Source organism: Aotus nancymaae, unplaced genomic scaffold, assembly GCF_030222135.1.
Source record: "Aotus nancymaae isolate 86718 unplaced genomic scaffold, 86718_ANA_hifiasm-v0.15.2.pri h1tg000010l, whole genome shotgun sequence".
NCBI classification, from domain to species: Eukaryota; Metazoa; Chordata; class Mammalia; order Primates; family Aotidae; genus Aotus; species Aotus nancymaae.
Window position 1 is genome coordinate 13,187,383 of NW_026988421.1, and position 21,432 is coordinate 13,208,814.

Genomic DNA, 21,432 nt, shown 5'->3' on the forward strand with positions numbered 1-21,432 from the left:
ATGCACTTTGCTATTAGTCATATCAGATTAGTGCACATTTTCACAGCCTTCCTTTAATTAAGTGCACTTATTCCAAGTTTCAAACACTTTCCTTATAAGATGAAAACTGTGCTGAAATGTTATTTAGTAAACAGAGGAAGTGTGAACGTGTAGGTGTGCGTGTGTACAGAGACGGACATTTTAACTGTCTACGATTTTTTTTTCTTTTACTTTTAGAGTTGGTGCCCTCAGGTTTTCATCCCTTCTTTCTTGTATTCTCAGTATTTCCTCATATTTCTAAGAGACCTATTGAAATCATTATCCAAAGTGCAAATCGTGTATTCTGCTTAAAACATATTTTCTGTATGTGTATATATGGAGAGTGTTGTGGAGTTTTTTGCTTTTTTGCTTAAAACACCTCCATATATATTTGTGTGTATATGTGCATGTACATATATGTATGTATTATGTGTGTATATATACAGAGAAAAACTGTACAATCTGTAAATCTAATTTTAAAAATCTCTGAAAAGCAATGAGCAATATTTACCGATCTCATATATCCCCACTCCCCACTGCCTTTTGTAGCTGCCTCCTTTCCTTTAAAAACAGCAATACAATTTCATTCTACCTTCTAAATTTTATTCCAAAGCCCCAGCCAGGAGCAGCCAGCTCGCTTCATGAGTCGATCCATGGGTCGCAGGACGTCTTCCTCCACTTCAGACTTCACTTCTCCACTTCAGGAGCCTGGCAGTCAAATCAGTCATTTTCAGGCAAGGCAGGATCTACCCCGGGGGCGCACACCCTACAAACCCCTGAATCCTCTGGGTTCATTCCTCCCTCCCAGCCTGCTGGAGTGTTGCTCCAATTAAGGGAGATTATATTGTCTGGGAATCGACTTGATCTTATGTGTAGCCTTTTGTCAAGAGGAAATTTTTGTTGCCTGTTTTGCTCAGAGGTTGAAACTTGTAATATCTTAACTAATTGCCTGCATCTCTAACACATGTTCTCTTGTTGGTGTCGTTCATTTACACTGTAACATTTTTGACATTTTTAGATCCTCTCCTGGGACACCCGGGCCTCTTAGCAGTTCTCTTCATGAAGAGTGTTTGCCTAATGATTACTGACTGACATCTCAATAACGTGCAGTGTATGAGTTGGGTGCATCTATTGAAGAGTTCTGGGGTGTGTGTGTATGTGTGGTGTGTGCATGTGTGTGTATGTGTGTTTTAATTCATGGTCCACTTTGTCAAGTCATGTGTGAGCCATAATTTAAGCTAATAATTACCAGACATGAATTCAATGAAACATTGGTGTCTACACTTTAAAAAAATAGTCCTGAATTTTAATGCATTCAGAAAACGTTTGCCTAGGGCCAGGCTGGGTCCAACGCGCATATGGAAGCACTTTAAAAGTGATAAATGATTTGGAATCTACCCTGTCTACTGGTGTGCTTCTCAGGAAAGAAAATTAGAGCTAACAGGTGTTAGATAGGGAATGCTGGGGCATTTTAATAGAATTGTCAAAATGTTGGTACCAGATGTTGACATGAATGCACACAACTCGGAACGTAATGCCGGGCCACCATTTAAATAATTATTTGTTTAAATTTCAAGTCGCCAGCAGGAAATCTTTACTTTGTTCAGCACCTTTCTCTACAGACCATCCCCCGGTTCTCTCTCCTACGATTTGCATCAAAGTGTAGTGGCTGCTCGGCTCACATATGCATGCTTTAAATAATCCATGCTTGTCAAATTTCATTTTTTCTTTTCAGATCATACTCATCGCATCCCTGTCCTCGCCAGCCTTGAAGTCGGCCTCAATGTATTCATATATGAGAAAAGATGATTTAAATACTGCCAGTTACAGGATAATTAATCTTTGAACTACTCGGCAACTTCAAATGTATATACCAAGTAATCTGCATGAACTTGTAATTACTATGTATTTATACGATATTTCCCATGTAATCACCAAGTAGTTACATGGTTACGTGAGCCTTGTAAATTACGACGATAGCAGAAAACTAATCTCACCCATGCTACTGCAAAAAGCCCATGCAGGAGAGGCTGGTATCCACCACCGTCAATTAATTGAAGGATCCAGAAAGAGTCTATCCTTTAAAGGACATTAAGACATTTGCCTACAATAGAGTCCCAACTTTAAGAAATATTGGGGGATGGAGAGCCTGGCGGGGTGAGTAGAAAGTGCCTTTGTCATCAGCTTACACACAAAGGCTATGACTGGTTTGGGCCATTTATTGCTGCTAGAGTTGAAAAGCAATTGGAGAAAAAAAAAAATCTCAGGAAAAAATTCACCATCACTTCCATAAGCAGGATTCTGCTGCAATTGGGAAGGTTCTGAAATAAATTCCACTGTGAGTTTCAAAAGCAAACCCGGAGGCAGATGTGCTTCATCATCTTTTTGAACCCGATTAAAACAGGAACAAAGCCTCCAGTTTTTCCAGACGAAGGCATCTTGTTCTGATGTCCCAAAAGTCAGCTCTTGCATGAATGAACTGTGTGTGTGTATGCACGTGCACACCTGTGCCCATACACATACATACACACACAGGTTCAGGAGCTATCTTAATGTCCTCAAAATCCACACTGGATCCTATGGCCCCTTCTGTTCAAAGGCTACCATCCAAATGGGAAGGATTTCTCTCTCCTTCTCATAAGGTCCTCTCCCTTCTCCCTGACAGAACAGCTGTTCTATTTTTTTGCACAAGAAAGAATGAGGTAGCATGCCAAGCCATGGCCTTTCTGGGAGCTACAAGTAGCCGTGCCACTCAGAAAAGGGCAAGGTGGCAGAGAAGCTAGCTCTATACTGGATTTTCAATTTCTTCACAATTATGAGCTTTTCTCTTGGCTCAGCACTGTTAGACATAGGAAGGGAGAGTCCAGACAACAACTTTAAAGACTACCAAGGCCCTGCTGCTCAGCAAACCCACATCCAAACCCTTGTCTGGCTTCCACGCACCCTTGAGACAGGATCTCCAAACCACTAAGGGGTGATGGCCATGTCACTCAGAACCTCCCAGGGCCCGTTTTCTTCAGAGGCTGAGGTGTCTGGAACTGTGCTGTCTAATATGCTAACCACTAGCTGCATGTGCCTGTACAAATAACTCAAAGATTCGGTTCTTAATGAGAACACACGGACACAGGGAGGGGAACATCACACACCAGGGCCTGACAGGGGGTAGGGGGCAAGGGGAGGGAGAGCATTAGGACAAATACCTAATGCACGCTGGGCTTGAAACCTAGATGATGGGTTGATAGGTGCAGCAAACCATGGCACATGTATACCTATGTAATAACCCTGCATGTTCAGCACACGTATCGCAGAACTTAAAGTAAAATTAAAAATAAATAAAGATTTGGTTCTTGGCTGCGCTAGCTGGCTGCATTTCATGTGCTCAGTAGCCACGTGTGGCCAGTAGCCACCATATTGAAAAATGCAGATATATTCTATTTTCAGGATGGCTAGGCTAGAACTTTTCATAATTCTCTGGTAATTCTCCTGATCTTTTTCACCCAGAGACACCAGCACATGGGACTCAAAGAGCAAAACCAGAGGTTTTTTTCTGAGCCTGGTAAGAGGCTGCCTTGATTCCTCAGTAAGACCTCTCCTCATTGCACCTGGGCTTGTGTACAGGGCCAGGGTCAGACCCAACACAGCACTGGGTGACATCTGAGACCATGGAGGTTTTAAGTGGCTAGTGGCCAGTTCTGAGGGCTGAATTGATAATTGCCTCACAGAGATGGCAGCTTTGCTGGTATAAATCTGGAATCCCATTTTGCCTTCCAGGATAAGATATGCCAGGCTCATTTGCTGGGGATAAGTTTAATTACTCATTATTACTGGCCTTTCATCATATAAGCTGTTATTTGCTACTTGATTGATACCATATATTACTCAGTATTGCGGCTGTTTTTCCAGTGCCTGCCATGTGCCTGCCAGACCTGTTGCCTCTTTCATCCTCACAACAACCTTATGAGGTAGACACTGAGATCCCATTTCACAGATGGGAAAAATCAAGGCTAAGATGGATTCTCTGACTCCCTCAAAGCCACATGGCTAATCAGTGGTGGATCAGGAATATAAACCTCATGCCATTCACCATCCCCCGACTATAACCTCCCCCTCGCCCACCCCCCTACACACAGAAGGTTTGTCTCTTCTCTGAAAGGGCAAGCAGGAAGCTAAGCAGAATTTCCAACTCTTCATGTCACTCCTCTGACAGCAGCCTTTAATTAGTCTCCTTATCTGCTCCTTATCTGTAGTAGTTTGCAAAATGTCCCCAATAATCCAACTCTCCCCAATATCCATGCCCATTCGCAATGTGACTTTGCAGCTCTCTAAGAGGTGGAATATATTTTTTGCAGAATGTATTTCTGAATCTAGGTTGGCCTTGTGACTTGCTTTAACAAGTGAAATGTGGCAGAAGCAACATTGCACCAGTTCTGAGCCTAGGTCTCAAGAGGCATTTTTCGTGCCTTTGCAGTCTCTCTCTCCTTCTCTCTCTCTCTCTCTCTCTCTCTCTCTCTCTGAATCCTGCTGCCACCACCTAAATAAGCGCAGGCTAGCCTGCTGGATGATGTGAGATAAATGGCCCAATTGTCCCCACCGTCCAGCTAATAGCCAGCTAAACTCCAGAAGCAAAGCCACCCTACCTGACCTGCAGCTGACTATAGATGCATGAGGAATCTCACTTAGAAAAGAAGAACTGCCCTGCTGAACCCAACCTAATTTACTGACCCCTTGAACCATAAACAAATGGTAGTTGCAGAAGCTCTTCTGTTTGCAGGTGGTTTGTTCCACAGCAAGCACTAACTAAAACACTCTCCTGAGCCAAGTGCTTTTTCTCATTATCTGAGATGTACTCAGCTTATGTCTTCTCCTTCTTTAATTGGCTCTTTCTTTAGAGATATGCTCAAGCTTCTGCTAGAGACCCCCAAACCCACAGACCTGGTGAGATTCAATAAAGCTCTTCCTGTCACCACCTCTGAGCAACATGAAATTTCTCTGCTTATTAAACAACTGACAAATGAGAATTTTCATTTTAAAAAGTCTAAAACTTTGGCCATTGGATATGAGATTCGTTCTCACTTTTGATTCTGATTTTCAACCAACCGCAAAACCCTCCACATCTACTGAGATTCTTGCTTTTCTTTTTCCTTTCATAGCCAGGCATCCAGAGGAAACTGTTCATCCCTCCCAAATCCATCAGCCGGCAAGGCTGAATGAGACCCACCCAATTCACTTTCATTCCCCATTGGATCTGTTGATTCCAGGCTTTTCAAGCCCGGAGTGGAACTCACAGTGGAAATTCTATAGGGTCTCATGTTTGGAACAGTGAGTGCTGTGGAGCCCCGAGTGCATTCCATGCAGCTGGAAGAGAGATGCTGAGGCTGGGTCATGGCCAAGCTGAGCTGTTCCAATAGCCTCCATGGGGCCTCAATGAAATGGCTCATCACTCAGGCTTTGGGTTTTATGATTTCACAGTATAAAGATAAGTTTCTGGGATTCCTAAATATTTTAAATTTTGTGTTCTTTCCATAAGTAGGTCTTAGTCACTTACTGTGTGCAAGATTTGAAGGAATATAGTGGGGAAGAAAATACAGCCTATGTTTGGAAAAAGCTCACTGATGGAAAGATATAAAAGGGACAAAGTAATAAAAGGGTGTCCAGCAGAGAATTTAAAAAGGAAGATCTTGCTTTATGGACACTCAGTATTTTCCACGCTCTCCTCTAATTATGCTAATGTGAATTAATTCATTTAATCTTCACACCTCTCCTATTATGGAAGCACTATTCCCTGATCCATTTGATAGATGAGGCATAGAAAGGTTAAATGATACGAGTAGCTCCTATCGCATTCCTGAAAAAATCCACATGAGGATTTAGTGTGTGGAAGTTGAGCAACCGGCCAATGCAGCTCCATTTCAATGATGTAAAACAGAAAATACCTAGCACCAGTATTCTATGATCTACATCTGATTTTAACATTAAAATTATGGATACATCAGAATTATTAAAACATTGAAATATTAATTAAATATAAATATAGACTAAAGCATTGCCAAAGTAATTTCTTACACCAAATTACAGTCCTCTTGTCTCACTTGAAGTGGTTTTTATGAAGCAAAAAGCGCCGGGTTTAATCCAGGCTAGAAATATTTGCAGAGAATGAGGCATTACTGCAGAGCCAGGGGATCAGCTCAGCTCTTAGCACACTCCTAAGCTGAGAGGCTACTGGGCCTGGTGAGCCAAGCAGAGCCTGGAAATGTGCAAATCTGGATTTAAACAAGGGCTTCTCCCCTTGTAGCTGGGTGTCCTTGAGGTAGTCACTTAACTTATCTGAGTCTCAGTTCCCCAGCTTAGCATGACGCTATTGATAACTTTTCATGCCTTTTGGGCTCTCTGTAAGGATCAATAAGAACATGCTGTGAATGAGTTCTGTGAACCTAGGCTTCTCAAAGTGTGGTCCATGGACCTGCGGCAACAGCATCTGGGAACTTGTTAGAATGCAAATCCTCAGGCCCTAACCTTACTGAGCATACTGCCTAGAAAACTCCCCCGCCGCCAGCAATCCTTGCGTGTGGTAAAGTTTGTGAACCATCACCTTAAGTAACATCAATTTCCCCGGAGAGTCCCAGGTTACAACTGTGGGCCCAGGAAAATTATTGAACGTGCTCCCTTTCATTCTCAAAAACGTTTCAGAATGGATAACAAATTGTACAGCTCCTACAAATGACTCACATGAGTCTGGCAGCCTTCCTAAGAGATGGGGAAATCACATTATCACCATGGAGACAGGGCTGAGAAAAGAAGAGAAAAGAAGGAATAAAGACAGGTAGGCAGGCTTTCTCTCAGAGCTACCTTTTGGGCAACTAGAAACAACTAGAATTAGGAATTATGGGCCCACGACCTCACTGGCCCAGGGGTTCCTGGCTGTTGGCACTGTTTCTGTATTAACAATCACGCCATCATCTCTAAATGCTAGCAATCACTTGCTGATCCCCTCACTCTCATGGAGCCTGGGTGCGGCCTCAGAATTCTACATACAGCACTCCACGAAGTTCTTATCTATTTGACAGACCTGATGTAGTTCATCCCCTTTCATTTCCGAGATGAACAAGCTGAGGCCCACACAGTCACTCCCCAGTGGGCATACAGAGTGTTTGCAGAGCCTGGTGTACCTCACAGAGCTAATTCTTCTTAGCTTTTTGCACCCACAAGCCATTAATTCACCCAAGGGTGAATTAATTTGTGTTGTGTAGCTGGGCCTGCTGAGAAGAAGGGAGAGAGGAACATTGTATTTTTTGGTAAGGCAAGCTTGGGCAATCCTGGGCAAAGCAACCTTAACTTCAGCCTCACTAGATAGATATCATCACCCATTTTACAGATGAACACGTAAGATGCAGAGAGATTAGCAGGCCTGCCATGGTGGCTAAGGGGACCCTAACCTGTCAGCACTTTATTCTTGTATATTTGATTTAGAGGGTGGATTGCCTTTCAGACTTAAGGCATCTCCCTCACTGTTGGCCTGATATTTTTACATTAGGTATTCATTCATTGGGCTCCTGAAAACATTTTGGTCTTTTGGAGTCCTCTCTGTGAGACTAGCTCCCGTATCTGCAAATGCAGTTCTTAACTGGCAGTGGGCTAAGAATGAGGCTGGGGGTGGCAGGAAGCAGTGGTCTCACCTGTTTGGTCATATCTGCACACCTACTCTTCTATTTCTTACTCAAAATGTTACTGTAAATTGATTTGGTTTTTGTTATAAATTTAATGCATTTATTTTAAAAGAGCATATCACATTACTGTTGTAAATGGAAAACCAGTTTCATGCACCAGAATTTATTAAAACCGATATAGAGCTTTCAAAATATTAAAATGTTGCTCAGTGCAGTAACTCCAATCAGTTCACATACTGGTGCATTATGGGAAACTCCAACACACAAGGAAAGAGCCAGACTAGGAGAAGAGAAAGGAAAAGAATTCCCACTTCTGCACTGAGACTCCATGGCACTTTTTAGAGGAGTCCCAGGGAGTGGAGAGAGGCTTGGGCATGATCTTGGGCATGATCTTGGGCACTCTATTCCAAGCCTGAGTTTCTTCAGCTCCAAAATAGGGCTGAGTTCAGCCATTCTTTCCTCTCAGGATGCTTGGGAGGATGATTAACTGAGTGATATGGTTTGGCTGTGTCCCCAACCAAATCTCACATTGAATAGTAATAATCCCCATGTGTCACGGGTAGCACCAGATGGAGATAATTGAATCATGAAGGCAGTTTTTACCATACTGTTCTTGTGGTAGTGAATGAGTCTCACAAGATTGAATCATTTTATACATGGGAGTTCCCCTACACAGGCTCTCTTGCCTGCTGCCATGTAAGATGTGCCTTTGTTCCCCCTTCAACTTCCACTATGATTGTGAGCGTGCTTCCCACTCCCTCCCACCAGCCATGTGAAACTGTGAGTCCATTAAACATCTTTTTCTTTATAAATTATCCAGTCTCAAGTATGTGTTAGCAACATGAGAACAGACTAATACACCGGGATTATGGTTGTAAGCTTTATAAAGAAAGGCATAGGGCATCAAATTGAAAGTTCAAGATTTTTTTTATTTTAATTTTTATTTTAGGTTCTGGAGTACATGTGCAGGATGAGCAGGTTTGTTACATAGGTAAATGTGTGCCATGGTGGTTTGCTGCACCAATCAACCTGTCACCTAGGTATTAAGCCCAGTATGCATCAGTTATTTTTCTCATTGCCCTCCCTCCTCTGACCCCATGTCCCCCAACATGCCCTCGTCGTGTGTGTTGCTGCCCTCCATGAGTCCATGTGTTCTCATTGTTTAGCTCCCACTTATGAGAACATGTGGTGTCTGGTTTTCTGTTCCTTGGAAGATTATTGTTCTCAGCTCCCTCCACAGTGTGAAGCTGCCAGCCCTGATCAGAGGAGGTGGCTGCATAAGGGAAGTCACTGTTTAAGGACACCTGGCAACATCTGTTGTGGCAACTGATCATAAGAGACCACATAGTTTCTTTGGTGTATCTTCAGATTTAACACTGAGCTTCCTGGTGGCAAAAGTGAAAAGAGAAAAACAGTCATTTATGAAGGAGGAAAGAAAAGAAGCATATCAGCTTCTCAGGGAACACAGAGCTTTCCCTAGTCTTGAGTTGAAAAAAATTTCTCACACAAAGTTTAAAATGAGGTCAACTGGGGTAACAAAAAGAGTTTTATCCCAGAGCTAACAGATACTAGGGCCACTTCCAAAACTGACAATACAACTTCGCTACTTTTATATTCATGTGTTTTCTCTGTTTTGTTTTGTGACCATCTCAACAGTGTACAGGGGAAGAGTGCTGAACTCTGAACCAGAGAACGTGGTTCTAATCCTGGGTTGTGGGTCCCATGCAAGGAAGTTAACTCTAGCAAAAACTTCACCATCTGGTGATACGGCTACTAAAAATCATTTTAGAAGAATTGCAATGGCATCAGAGACACTCATGAGGCATTACTGAATGGAAAAAAGGCAGGATGCAATACTGTAGCTATGATATGATTTCACCCATATTAAATAATTCCACAGATGTGTACAGAGGCCAAACGCAGAGTGGTTAGGAACACAGGACAGGGGCTGGAGCCAATTGGTTTGTCTGGACTCAGTCCTTACCCACTCCCACCTCCACTATCTGTGTGACCTGGGGCGAGTGAAAACTTCTTCATGCCTGTTTTCTGTAAAATGTAGGTAATCATAGGGCCTACATAATACAGTTGTTTTGACGTGTAAATGAATATGGAAAAAGCACTTGTGACAGTCTCTGGCACAGTGAGCACTCAGTGGGTACGTGCATGTGCATTTGTGTGTGTGTGCATGTGCATTTGTGTGTGCCTTGGTGTATGTACAAGCATGGGTTTGCTCATGAGCATGGGTGTGCATGGTCACTGAAAAAAGTCTAAAAGGAAAGAACCCAAAACACTAACTGTCATCTGGTGGTAATGGGTTTTCTTTTTTTTCACTTTTCTCTGCTTTCCAAATGCTTTTCTGTGTTTTGTTTTTCTACTCAGCGGTCAAACCAAAATGCTTTGTGTTTGCCTTTCACCATCTGCAAAATGATGATCACAAGCCTTGTTCAAGGTCACTGTGAGATTCAAAAGAGATATTGAACCTCAGGGGTTTATAAACTGTTAAGTGCTGTACACAGTTGGAGAATTACCCTTACAAGCACACTAGTGCCTCAGACCCCCAGGTCTTTGGGTGCAGTCCCCGACAGGTGGGTCCTGCAACTGTGTCTCCCCAACATTCTGGCCTAGGATGTTGGTTAGGGGCTGCTCCCTCACTTGGGTGAGTCACCTCTGATCCCCTCTCCCAAAAAGGTACCTTGGGCAGAGAAAACTCTTCTACCTTCAGCCATCAAATGTTCACCAGCCCCTGAGGTTTAAAAGCTGAATGACCCTTTATCATCTTATTAGCAGTGGAAAGAATATCTTTCCTGCACCCTTCTGCCTCCATGTACCCCCACCCCTACTACAATCCAGCCTCTGAATGCTTTTCATCAAATACAATGATTTTCTTTTCAACATGCAGGGGTCTCCTTCCTCGGGCACTTATCCCACAACTTGGGGGATAAGTCTAGAGCCAGCTCCTTCTCCAGCTCACTGCTCCAAACTCACATCTAGAAATGAAATAAGAATCACTAATAGACATTCTGTGCTGTTCCACATTTTCTTTCTTATTTCTTCCCCTTAAAACAAATTTGGCCTTTTAAGCCAGATACCACCGTATATTTATGGGAGTTTAATAACTTCTTCCATTAATAACACAGACAAACTAATTTACCCAAACGTGTCTGTTTTAAACTCTGGGAACAAAGGGTGGGAGGATGAAAATCAATCTTTCCTTTGTACTTGAGCCATTGACCCGTTAAAGCTTTGAAGATCATTTCTTTAAGAAATTGTGAGGAGTTATTTAACTACAAACAGCAGCTACCTTCCCATTCCAGCTGCGTAATCAAGCATAATAAATTAGAGTTTTTAAAAGTTGACTCTATTTTTTCTTTCCTTCTTTCTTTTTCTTTCTTTCTTTTTTTTTTTTTGTATAACTGAAAATCCTTAATAGCACTTTGACAAATTGGCTTCATGGCAGACCAGCAGCAACCCCTCCTTCCACTGGAGCTGGTTAAGCCAAGTGGAAGCGTTTGGAGGCATTCCTGATTGGAGGCTGTTGGGAGAAGACCAGGTTTTACTTTTGAAGCAGGGCTTGATAAAGTTCCTGTCACCAACAAACGCAAGCATTGCCCTGGGACCCAGCCACCCTAAACTGGGCAGCAATTTCCGGCCTTAGCCCTGGACACCCACCCAGCTGAGAACACTTTGTTGAGAAAGAGAAGTTCAGGCCAGCCCCTAGGAGCGGCAAGCAACCTCCCTCCCAAATCTGGTCAGCATTCCTCCACGCAAAGCTTTCTGATTGACTTTGATAAAAATCAGTCTCCGTGGGTCTTGAAAGAGTCAAAGGCCCTTCTTAATCAAATGATCAACTGTTCATTTTGAAAGCTTGACTGGTTCAATTAAGACCACAGGCAGGAGACAGGCGGGTCATATTACCCTCGTTTCCAGCCGGCCTGGCCAGTTGAGGTCCTGAAACCTGCCTTTGACCAGCCCACTTCTGTGCCTGCCTGGAATGCTCCACCACCCCCCAGTGAAATTTGACCCACCCTTCAAGGCCCCATTCTGGTTCCACCTCCTCTCAGGAGCCTTCCCTGGCCCTACCAGCTGGCAGTGACCTCTCCTTCTGAAATCTTTCAACTGTATTTTAAGTCCTTTCACCTGGGGATTTATTGTGTACCGCCTTGAGCTGCTCCTTACCTTCTTAGGAGCAAGACGGTTGCAGACTCCTCCAGGAGGCTGACCACACAACTCGGCCTCTGTGAGCATGCTCGCATGACTGCCTGAAGTCTGGCCTTTATACACCTTTGTGTGAGCCTGCGATCAGAAAGCTCTCAATGACAAAGGGTTGGTGGCTTCCAAAAGTTGGCTCATGAGTCAGCTGTTTGGAATTTAGAAGGCGATCTTTCCTTTTTTCCAAAATAATCATGTTCTAAAATGATACACTCACAGTGACCAGGGCGCAGGCTAGCCCAGTAAGTCCTATTTTGCCTGTGACCTAACAGCAACAGCATTCAACAGATGCGCTCCAGTCATAGGACCTGTGTCTGCAGGTGTCTGTATGGCTGTTAAGTCAATTATCTTCAGCCACTGTGAGCTAGATTTTTTTGGGGCTACACTGGGAAGTTTACCCTGTCCACCACTCAAGGCAAATACTGCAATGGGAAAGCTCATTCATATCCCTGTGCCTCCTCCCAGTCAACCCCTGCCACAGCCGCCAGCAGGATACAGAAAGGGGCAAAGCTAGGAAGCTCCTCCCTTCTGCTTTCTCCCCTTAGTTGGACCTAATGCAAAAATAGAAGGGGATTCAGAGTTTCTTAGACTCAGGCTGAGCTGGAGTCGACCCCTGATGAAAGCCAGTTTTCTAATGGGTGTGGCACCAGGGGTTGGGGCTATAAGTTGGTCAGGAGGGCAGCGCCCTTGCCAGCCCACGGCAGTGCCTGGCATGCCCATGCCAGACCTTCGGAGAGCGTTATCTCTCTAAGACTTGTGTGTTTTAATTTGGAGATACAGCAGAGACATGCTTATCCTCTGATGTCACCTTAACATTCTGCATCTGTCCCTGGCACTAGCTTGTGTGGAACTGTGAGAGCCTCCCCCACAGACCCCTGCCTCAGAGTACAAGGTCAGATAACGCAGGGACGCCCTCAGCTCTGATCCCGCCAGTCTGTCCACATGGGGCAACTGGCCACGCTGAATTGTCATTTTTCAGAACGACACTTAAATAATAGAATGTTGTCAATCTTGTCACCAGCTAATCCCCTCTGTCGAGGCTCCCGCCCTAGAATTTGTGCACCCGCAGATAGTACCATAGATGTCTCTTCTGATCAAGCAACCAATGACCTACGTCAGTGTCCAGTGTTTTTTTAGAAATGTCTCCACCCCAAATTTTAGACCCACCCTTTCTTCAGTCCGGGGACCCCAAAACACCTTTTAATACAACACACTAACACCAGGGAGGTTGCCCCTAGGAGGAAAGTCACCAGAGGCCTGAGTCGTGTGACTGTGAGGAAATTCTAATGGCATAAATCTAAATAGAGAAGCTTCCTGAGCCGCCTTACGTTGTCACCACACCACTTTGCGGATGCTGTGTTAGAGCCCATTTAAAGCATTCAAGCATATAATCAAATTTCAGTAATGAGTTATTAATTAAGCAGGGGCAACCAATTCTCTGCTAACTGCCTCATAAACAATCGACAGGAGATTTGTGAATTTTGACTTCCTGACACTATTAAACAAATCAATATTAGGTTTCAGACACAGCAATTCAGACAGTTTTCCCTGTTATTTGGCAGCCATCTGCCTGGAATACTAATGAAAGAATTAAGAGCTGGAGATTTTGCATGTGTTCCATCAAAAAGATCCTTATCTGTGGGGAATTGGGGCCTGATTTGCATGGAAGAAGACTTTGCTTTTGTAGGTACAATTTTTCTCAATATGTCACTCATTAGTATTTATAAAAGCACTGGGCAGTGGAACGGCCACCAGGCTTCATAACAAGCAGGCAGAGCCCTACTGGAGACAGCTCAAACAAAGCAATTCATTTATTTATATATTTTTGCAGACTGGTTAATTTATAGCTAATCTAACCCGTGGAAAACTTGGGTCTAAGAATACAGCCAAGCCTCTTACTCAGCTTTTATTTATTTTTTTCTAAAGGTCCATTTGTTCTCATGTAGAAATAGCTAACTAAACAAGAAAGACAGAGTTTTGCAAAATCTGGGTAACCTCTAAGTGGCAAAATGTGGTCATCTAAGTCACCTCCTTGACCTTCACTCTTTCTTTCACTCTTTATTTGCCTTCAGAAACTCTGAATAGTGGTGCTACTGGAAACCCCTTGGAGGAGGGCGGCGGGGATTTACCTCTGCTTATCTAAAGAGTAAGTGCAGGCAGTTGCAGGGCTGAGCTTGTCTCACTGGTTCCTCCGTGCACCCCAGGCCCAAAGTGCTGGTTTTATTCAAGGGGCCACTCCACCTGTGTGATCCATTGCCGCTGTGGCCTCCTGACTTAGCCAGAAAGGTGCCAAGTAGGAGCTGACCTGAAGGTTTAAGTATTGGCACTAACACAGTAACAAAGACCCTTTCTAGGATGGCAGACACAGAAGGCTTCCTGCTTATCACATACCTACCTAAATGCCTTGAAGCCAAAAGAAACCCTTAACTATATGTATATAATTTTTATATTATATATGTATATCTATTGTGTATATATGCATCTGTGTATATAAACACATATACATGCATATATATGTGTATGTAAATATATGTGCATGGATATGCATATGCACAGATATGTATACACACATATATAGTTGTTATGTATTTACATATGATGTATTTTTATATATGGGTATATATTATATAGATATAAGATACAGAAATGTACTCTGTTGGGAGATTTGGGGTTGTGTCTTTTGTCAGATGTGTTTTGATTTTGTTCCTAGTTGAAAGGAATTGAAAAGTATTTTAAAACAATATGTACAACCAAAAAATGGAGTGTTAATTTATTCCTAAAGCTGAAATATCTTCTTGAATTCTGGTTCTAATCCCCTGGTGCTTAGCCCACTAAGGAACTCATCAACCTGCTACAGAGGCCTCCAAGGAATCTCCTGATATCCTCTGCAAAACTTTGTATATTTGTATCTATCTGTATTTTTTTTAGGAGATGACCCACAGATTTAAGCAACATGTTTTGCATTCTGTAACTCAAAGTAAATTAAGAACCATTTTTCTGCCCCTTTTATAGATGGGAAAACAGGGGCTAGGTGAGTGCTGTGATTCTCAAGATGAGTGATGGGTGGTGGATAAAATCCTACCTCCAGGCTCTGGTCATGTGGTCTTTTAGCCCATGGCATGCTGGAGTTTCTGTCGATACACCAATTGGAACTAGGCTTAACTGTCAGCAACAAAAATCTAAAAATGATAGTGACTTAAATGAGAAAGAAATGTGTTTTTCTTTCATGTACATGAAGTCCACAGGTCAACAGTCCCATGGTCATCAGAATCCGAGGCTTCACATACTTTGTTGCTCTGTCATTGCCAGCACTATCTCCTTCCACGTGGTCCTAATTGGCTGTCACAGCTCCAGCCATCACATATTTAGCTCTATCCAGAGAAAAAGAAGAAGGAGTGGAGGGCAGGGGATGGAAAGGACATGTTCTTTCTCCTAAGGATATTTTCCAGTAAACCCTCTTACTTCTTAAAGGCCAGAGTTTAGTCACATGATCATACCTAACTGCAAGGGAGGCTTGGAAAGGTAGTCTTTGTGGTAGGAAGGGAAATTGCACACTGGAAGTAAACCACTGGTCTCTACCACACAGTACGTTAGAGAAAGTATCCAATGCCTCTCCCCAGCACATCCCAAGGACCAAGACAGAGTGTACCTGAAGTGAGTCTGGTTTCAATGTAGTCTACTGCATGGAGCCAGAATAGCATCTTACCTGAAGGCAGTGACAGCTCAAAATGGAGGACATGTGGAAAATTGATCACCAGAATCAACAACGGTGGAGGTGACCATCTGGCGTGGTGGTAGAGAGCCTCAGAGAGGACTGAGAACCGTGGGAGATAGAATGGGTGACCTGGAAGGGGAGTGGAGGGTTTCAGAGACACAGACCAACATCCTGACGGATTTCTACCTGTTGCTCACAGATGCAACCCACATAAGTAAAGCAGATTCCTATAAAGCTGCCACTAAGGAACAGATGTTGGGTGTGGTTCTCATTTCATCAGCCTGGTTCCCTCACTCTCAGGCTTCGATGTCTATGAACCCATTTAGGATGACTAACCACAGTAAGCATTCCTAAGGCCATCCTTATTTTGAAGCTTGTGAGAGAAGGTGCCCTGTCCTTACATAAAAAAGGAAACTTCAGGCAAAAATCCAAACTTACAAAGCTAAGAAATTACATGAAGAGCTGCCCACATCACAAAAAGAGCTTCATTTTGCAAAGTTTTTTTAAAAAAGTTTTACAATGTGTTTCTTTACCCCAACATAGTCAAGTCTAACTTGGTATACCAAAATTCAGTACACATAGAATATTTCAGAAGTATAGCAACTGATTGTGCTACCCCTCTCTATTTACCGAAATAGGCAAGAGGAAAACAAGAAGAGGTGTCCATCATGAGTTGAGTATTTATTATTTGGTGGGTCCATTCCTAGACATTGTCTCATTTAATTTTCACCACACAGTAAATTAAGCTATGTAGGTATCCTGTCCTTAACTTGTCCAGAGTCACTGAGCACATGGCAGAATGGGAATCTGGTGCTCTTTGACTGAATATCTTATTCTATCTCTAGCTTGCTGTGATATGTTCTATGCTATCTCTTCATCAAGAAGAATCTCTTTTAATCTTGTCCAAATATTGTATTTTAGTTTTCCATTTAACTAGTAATTAGAAAAAGACCAGTTGCTAACAATGGGATTTGTTGTTAGGGACCTGGAAATTTCCTTCACTGTTTTGCAGAATTATAATTTGGTTTTAAGTTTTCAAATGTCCCTGTTACCTTCATAGTCGGCATTTCCTGGTGCATCCGAACTGTTAGTGTGAAATTCCTACAGATAGTTAAAATAATTCATAAAATGAAAAATCAAGAGAAAACTCAGAAACTCTTTTTGTTCCCCCATCAATCTTTTAAACTTGCCTTGATAGTGCCACCTGGAACCGTATTATATTTAAAAATCTATTAGTTCAGAATGCTGGCCACATGCCAGTAGACAACTTGGACACCGAAGGGTGACATTTCCAGTTTCATGTTCCTAGATGATACCATGTCAATCTTCAAACATTAGTTTTGGACAACAGCCATCTACACTAGTCAATTTAAGCCAAAGAAAAAAAAATATTTCTTTTTTTTAAATTTAATTATACTTTAAGTTCTGGGATACATGTGCAGAACATGCAAGTTTGTTACATAGGTATACATGTGCCATCATGATTTGCTGCACCCATCAACACATCATCTGGGTTTTAAGACCCACATGAATTGGGTATTTCTCCTAATGCTACCCCTCCCCTTGTTCCTCATCCCTCGACAGGCCCCCATGTGTGATGTTCCCCTTTCTGTGTCCATGTGTTCTCATTGTTCAGCTCCCATTTATGAGTGAGAACATGCAGTTTGGTTTTCTGTTTCTATGTTAGTTTGCTGGGAATGATGGTTTCCAGCTTCATCTATGTCCCTGTAAAGGACATGAACTCATTTTTTTTGATGGCTGCATAGCATTCCATGGTGTATATGTGCCACGTTTTCTTTATCCAGTCTATCATTGATGGACATTTGGGTTTGTTCCAAGTCTTTGCTATTGTAAATAGTGCTGCAATAAACATACATGTGCATGTGTCTTTATAGTAGAATGATTTCTAGAAAAAGATTTCTTAAGGAGGATTATACAGATAATAGAATCTCAAGATGGGCTGGAAAACCAGATTCAAATGCTACAAGCAATATCGTAGCAAAAGGGCCACTTTGCTAGGAGAAATAGTAACTCACACCATGGGACCACGCTATATTGTGAAACACAAGGTCCCTCAGCTACGAATTTATAACCCAACCTGCAGATTGGCCTACTCTTCAGAACCAGTGATGCTGAGCAGTGGAGGGCAGGAACTCCACCCTAGCTAGCTCTAGCACAGATGCCTACACCACACTGCTCAGCACATCTGATCTTCCTCTGCATAGTGGCCAACTGCTATTGCTCACTTCACTTACGAGATTTGCATGGTACAGCTACTAGACAGATTTCAGATTATATGCAGATTTCTAGCTGCAAAAGAGTCTGGGAAATATAGTTTTATTTTGCTTTGTTTTTAGCTTGATGGCATCTACAATACAAAAAGATAGGCTAGAAGGGAGTTGTGATGAGTAGTAAGTGACCTAGTCTACAAAATCAGCCACAGTCATGCTATGGTTTTCCTTCTGCAAAAACAAGCACGTACACCAGAAAGCACGCAGTACACCTACAGTAAATTAAGGGCTGAGCTAAATACTTTCACTTCTGTAAATTAATTCAATTTCCATAAAAATTCCCTCAGCTACGTATTTATAACCCAATCTGCAGATGAGAAAAGTGAGGCTTAGACATATTAAGAAAGTTTTCAAATCTCATAAAGATGGTGAATGATGGACCTGAACTTTGCTACTTCTTACTCTAGCAAAAGAGATACTACAGTGAGAAGATCACAGAAACTCTGACACTTAGGAGCTGAGTGACCCTAAGTGAGTTTTTATTTGACTTCCCTGAGCCCCAGGTTATTCATCTGAAAAATGGAAACTTCTTAGCTGGAGTAGCAAGCAAGGAGGGAATGAGATAACATATGTGTATCCTTTAGCTTAAGATTCAGAAAATAACTGTTAAATAAATCAATATATAAAGAAATTTGGAAAAACAAACCAAAAATTCTTTTTTAAAAAGGAGGTTGTTCTAACTTCTCACTTCTTGATCACTCTTCTGCTAAGTGGGACATGATTTACTTGATAATCTGCCTAATGCAGGAAGGTTTCATGGCCAATAGTGCAATGTTAAAATAGGATTATATGCCCAGGAAAAGGGAACCTTTTATAGCAGCAGTGTCTCCTTTTAAAAACAGGAGTTCTGTTAGCACTCAGGCTTAATTAAACTGATTCCTTGATGAATCCAGCATGACAGGGACCCCCGCTGTTAACAGGCAAGTGCACCCAGGCTTTCCCTGGGCTTTCTGGGTTGCAGATGCAGACAAATTGTTAAGAGGAATAGTGAAATCAGAAGTTGGGAGAAATCTCTCTTCTTGGGCTAATCTCTGGGCTTTTGTTTGTGTGCTGAATTCGGGAATGGGGAAGTAAAAATTAAAACACAAAGAACCCAGAGAGAATAAATTGATATAGATCTTAAAGAACTTGGGAGTAGGAGAAAGGATAGGAAAAGAGAAAACCTAGCTCACAGTCAGGAAGAACTTTTTGGGGGAGTGGAGTATAGAGAGGTTTGAATGTGGAAAACTCCAAAACAACTGTTTGGGAAGAATGGGAGAGGAAGAGAAAGGGATTTTTAAGAACTGTTGTTGAGGTTATTCAATGGCTCTCCTTTAATATTTCTGTATGTTTGGAGAATTCATTTTTAATTAGTTTTGGCTGATGCGTTGTGCTTCTTTGAATATGACCCTGTATGGACTGGACCATATAGGGCCTTATTTGTATTTGGGTTACACTAATTTTTTTTTAATTTGGCCAATAAAGCAGTGGCAGTTGCCTTATTTAATGACTCATAACCAGAAAGAAAAAAAAAACAAACGAAACAATCCCATTAAAAAATGGGCAAAAGACATGAATAGACAATTCTCAAAAGATTATATACAAATGGCCAACAAACATAAGAAAAAATGCTCAACAACACTAAATATTAGAGAAATGCAAATTAAAACTACAATGTGATACCATCTTACTCCTGCTAGAATGGCCATGATTAAAAAATCAAAAAAATAATAGATGTTGGTGTGGATGTGGTAAAAAGGGAGCACTTTTACACTGCTAGTGGGAATGTAAACTAGTACAATCACTATGGCAAACAGTATGGAGAAACAGGATGGAGACTCCTTAAAAACTAAAAGTAGAACTACTGTTTGATCCAGCAATCCCACTACTGGGTATCTACCCAGAGGAAAAGAAGTCATTATGTGAGAAATACACTGGCACACACATATTTATAGCAGCACAATTTGCAATTGCAAAAATGTGGAACCATCCTAAATGCCAGTTAACCAACAAATGGAAACAGAAAATGTGGTGTATGTACACCATGAAATACGACTCAGCCATAAAAAGGAATGAAATAATGGCATTTGCAGCGACCTACATGGAACTAGATCATTATTCTAAGTGAAATAACTCAGGAATGAAAAATTAAACATCACCTATTCTCACTTATAAGTGGGAGTTAAGCTATGAGCACACAAAGGTGAAAGAATGACATAATGGACTTCAGGGACTTGAGGGGAGTGGTGAGAATCAGAAGACTATACACTTCGTACAGTATACAGCGCTCAGGTGGAAGGGGCACCAAAATCCCAGAAAGAACTTACCCATGTAACCAGAAACACCCATCTGTTCTCCCACCTTTATTTTATTGATATATTTATTATTTTATTGAAATAAAATATAAAAAATGAATAAATATATAAAGTAAAAGCTCATAACTTTGAGTTTGGGGCCTTCAAAGGGATGGAAGCTGGGAAAAAAATTTGCAAGAAATTTTTGTCTTCATTTGTTCACCAAACACTGCACGTAGATTAAATATAGAATATGCCTTGTACACACATGTATGCACAACTATTTTCCTTCTTTTTATTTAAAGTCTTTAATTATATAAGTAACACATTACCAGTTATTTCAAAAAAATCAGACTGATAGAGTTAAAGACCCCATTACCAGCATTTCATTTAAAAATAAAATAAGCATTTACAGTGCCCTTCCTATATCTGAGAGGTACAGGACAAGTGCTATACATGCAAAGTTCTCAGTGCTTTACATGTATTACTTCATATTCTCCTCCAGACAACTCAAGATACTGGTGTTACAACTATCAACATTTTACAGATGAGAACCTGAGGCATGGGGTGGTTAACAACTTATCTAAGGCCCCACAGCTAGCACGTTATAAAACTGGGATTTGAACCCAGGATCTGTGACTTCAGAGTTCATGCTTTTAGCCAACATAACATGCTGACTTTAATCCCATTGACCTCTCTAGAGAAAGACACCATTATCACTTTGCTATTATGCTTCTAATATATTTTTCTTCACTTTTACATACATAGGCAAACTTATAGAAATATTAAAGTTGTGTGTGTTACACATTAACAGAGTGGTTCTCAAACTGTAGTCCTTTGCCATCAGCATTACCACAAAACTTGTGAAAATGCAAATTCCCTGTTCCACCCTAGACCTACTAAATCGCAAACTGCAGGGGTGGGGTCTGGCAATCTGGATTTTATAAATTTCCCCCAAGTGATTCTAATGCTCACTAAAGTTTGAGAACCACTGCATTCATCGTATGCATAGCCCAGCGCCTTGGAAGAAGTAGACATCAAAATTGGACTAAATGTATAAGACTCCTATGAAGGAAAAACCCAGTATGAGAGAAAACAGGGACGGAGACATATAGGGAGGAAGCAGACAAAAGATAGGGAAAACACTGGGGTAACCAGCAGACCACAATGGAGTGTGGTCTCTCAGAGTGGAGGAAGCGGGGATGGAGGGTAGGTGGAAACATCCTGGAGTGCTCCGGGGAGCTCCTAAGCTCAAAGTTGGC